This window comes from Glossina fuscipes, unplaced genomic scaffold (assembly GCF_014805625.2).
Source record: "Glossina fuscipes isolate IAEA_lab_2018 unplaced genomic scaffold, Yale_Gfus_2 1, whole genome shotgun sequence".
Classification (NCBI taxonomy): Eukaryota; Metazoa; Arthropoda; class Insecta; order Diptera; family Glossinidae; genus Glossina; species Glossina fuscipes.
Window position 1 is genome coordinate 42736478 of NW_023998415.1, and position 4258 is coordinate 42740735.

Here is a 4258-nt window from a genome sequence, read left to right on the forward strand (position 1 = left end):
TATATCGCATCGATAGCGCTACCTATATGAAAGGGCGTTCAAATTAGAAAATATTTTTTCGTGCTCTTGATGAATAGACTGTGATATCTTTGATTGATAGTTATAGGAAACGGTCCTGGCTTCGAGGTTTTATTCCCTTTGATCATTAAGTTGTAATGTCGAAATCACAAAAGTAAGACAATTTATGGTAGATAGCAAGCTTTTGTGTGAATTCTTACTTTCCTTAAGGAAATGTTTTATTTTTTTTTTTGACAATTTTTTCAACAGATTCTACAAATCACTCACAAAACCCCTTCTTATACTTGTTATCTATTATATATATATATATATATTTTTTTTTTTAATAGTGGACCTCATCGGTGCAAATTGCCATCAATTTCTTTCTTCCTTAGTTAATAGAAACTGACTCGTGATAAAATTTGTTTCACTTGCGCAATCGTGACGGATAATATTACACGAGAGAAAGATGCCGTTTCATATATATAATTTAGGAGCGACCACGTCCGGTATCGATAACTTTTTGCTTGCATGCAATTAATTTATTGCTAGTAGTAGTTGACTGCAATGATCTACAATGAATGCTATTTATATAGAAAACGAAAAAAGGCTTAGGAAAATTGATAAAAGAAGATACATAAGCGAATTTATCTCCAATATGGAGACAAGAAATTTCAACTTTAAACAGAAGATGCATCCGATTAACAAAAGCAAATGCAAAGTGTAAAAGGATATTCAGAAAATAATTGCAGAGAGTTAATTGATAAACTTCTAAACGGATGTAAAATACTGCTGTCAACTAAGCCAAGCTCTGTACATTTTAGTTTGCAGACACTAACTGGAAATAGTTTCCGCTAAAATAAGAAAATTCTTTCAACAAAACCATGAATGTCTTAAAGAGAAAAAAAGGATTGACAAAGTAAATATATACCGCTCGCCTATCGTACGGACTTAGTTCATATTCTAATATCTAATAGTAAAGAGGGCTCTTGCTCTTGCTCTCCGTTTAGAGATTTTTTCTTGTAATTTACTTTTCTGTATACAATCTATACATAAGAAATAAGAAGCCTTGAATGAATGAAAAGAAATTTAGTTGAAATTATTAATAACGAGTTACGGAATAGTAGGATAATTGAATCAAGGTCATCACTTGATTGATCACTTATTTGTGTTCATTCCTCCTTGCTATAGAAAAATTAAATGAAAATGATAAGAAAAATTTTTGCAATTTCAATGGTATGCGTTATAAATAATAATTGAAGTAATTTAATATTAAAATAGATAGATGTCGGAAAAAATTTAAGTAACTAGTTGCTTGTGTAAATATAAATTGAAGAATAGAATTTATATAAATCGATGATAGGTATACTTCCCTTTTTATATATCAACTAATAGAAAAAAAGTTTTTGCTTAAATAAAGAATTATGTTCTTTATACGACGAGTTGTTCTCTCTGATTGTCTACGGCTATAACAGACTGACTGCTGCTTTTACTGGTTGGTGGTAGCAACAGTAGCAAAGACTGCCCTAATAATGTCTGCTTACGTTCATAAGTGTATGCATTAATGCTTGTGTGTGGTATGATTTTGTATATAATTCTGACCTAACATTTTGCGATATTGTATTGTTTATGTGTGTTTGTATATAATATTTGGCAAATGTTGCCGAAAAATATTTGTAGGTGCCCAACGTGTTTTATACAATGCTGTAAGGTCATAATTTCTTGCTGCGTTATGCATGTGTGTATATATACCTTTATGAATGTATGTGTGATTATAATATAATACAAAACTTGTGCAACGTTTGAATTTCCGTTTTAAGCAAAAGAAATGTACTGCAGAAGCATCAGAAGCAGTAGTATTCAGAGCACAAGTTGATGTTTCTTGTTTACAGAGCTTAAAATAGGTAGAACAAAAAAAAAAAAAAAAAAAAAAAAAAAAAAAAAACACAGCCAGAAGAAGTGATGCTTGCCGAGCACAATGGAGGCTTGAAAACGAAACAATACTCAACTAAAGAAATAAAAACAAAAAATGAAGAAACAACAATAATACAAAAAAAAAAAAAAAGTAATGATGCTAACACACAAATTCGGGCGACACAGCATATGTACCAAAATGCATAAGCATAAGTCTGTGTGTGTGTGTGTGTATATATATATATGTGTGTACAAATGTGTATATATATATGCGTTACTAAATAAAATGAATGAATGTATGGACTGCATACGTAACAATGTCAAGTTTTAAGAGTAACTGCTGCCGCCTGGAATGTATAAAACGGCAACCAAAGAATAACGGACTATAAAGCACGGACTACAATTGAGTAGGGAGTGCAAATGTAACTATATATGCATATATGTACGTTTATATGTGCCTGTATTTTTGTATGCGTTATACACGAAATACAATTTATATCACCAAACGTGTGGTATTAACACAACGAAAACAACAGCAACAACACAACTGAAATTGTAGTGCATGTGAAATTGAAAAGATACATATGAAAAGCAAGGCATAACATCGCGTAGGTATATATATATATATATATATATATATATGTATATGTAATATATATATATAGTTGATCGCACGTGTATATGTGGTTTGTGTGCAAGCATATATCTGTATAAGTGACGATTTGTGAGGATGAAAATTTGATTGTGTAACCAAAATATGTTCTTCTTTCGTCCGTTCGTGAATTTGTGCCTCAAGTCGTAATTTGTCTTCGCACATGGACAATATCCCGACATACTTATGGACAAACATTCAAAGCAAGCAACCGTTTATCCGAGGAAGAAAAAAAGAGGGTTCATAAATCTTAAAAGATAGTTTTTTAATAAAACGAAAACACATATGGAAATGAACAGCAGGAGCGGCCGGGATGAGTGCAACATTTCTCTTTTCGTTCGACTTTAACTTTCCCGTTTTGTTAAAGTGAAAAAATCAAATAATCTTGATGTAAACACACACACACACACACACACACACACACACATACATACACATATACATACATATACAAATAGACACACTTAAACAATGTGGCATATGGAACGTGTCCTAGTCTATTTTAGAACGGCACTAAATTCTCGTTATGCTTATTTAGAGATTTTCATGTGTTACTCTGTGAAATCTATAAACTGAATACAAAATTATTGTTGCAGCAATTTTGCGAAACAAAACGAAACCAATGCAGGCGTAGTCTTTTATGTCATCCCAAGCGGGTGTTTGCGGGCGAATTATCCTTTCAATTTATTTTGGCATTTGTGCTGTAAAAAGATCACACACACACACACACACACACACACATACATAAACACACACATTGATATTTGTTTCTTTTTATATTCATTTCTAGTTTTCTTGCAAACGTTTGCCAATGAAATTTTGCTTAAACTCGTAAGAAGTCTTGACGTTGAATCTTGAAATTTCCTTTAGTGGAAGCATCTTTGTATATATATATATATATATATATATATATATACGTTTTATATGAGGCCATGTACATATTCACTTATTCTCTTGTGTAAAGGACGAACTGAAACTGGGTATCTGTGCATATGTGTACGCGTGCACCGGCAGGCATATGTTATTTTTATACTGTTTAGTATGCATCAAAGTACATTTTCGAGTTTTTTATGTTATATATTTTATCTTTTATTTTGTTTTCCATACTTTATTCCTTTTGCCATCAAGGCAAAATTGATTTATATTGAAATGTTAAAAACTACTCATCCAATATTTTCTACAATATATATATATATATACATGTGAATATACAGTGCATTTACAAAATCACCAAAATTTTTATTGAGTAGATTTTAAATGTTTAAGAAAATTTCCAAATAAATTAAGCTTATCTTCTCTTACTTATCCTTTTCAAATTTAATAACATTATCTCTCCAACGCAGACTGGAAAGACGAAACCTCGTTTTTTTTTTGCATAAAACTATGTTACTAATCATTGTTTGCGGTGAGTGTGATCTTCAGCGGTTTCACACATATAAAAATAGAGTAACCCCGTCAAATATATTACGTAGTTTGCTCTTTATTCCGTGTACTCCACGTCGGTTTGTTTACAATCAAAAAAAAGCTATGATGAAAAACTAAAATCTATTTTAATAGATATGAACCGTTGCATAAGAAAATACTATAAGTAAAATTTTTCAATTTTTTCCTTTTGAAAAAAAAAAAAAACGAAAAAATAAATAAATAAAATTAAAAATTGTGAAGTGGTTGTAAAACAAGGCCTAAAATTGATGC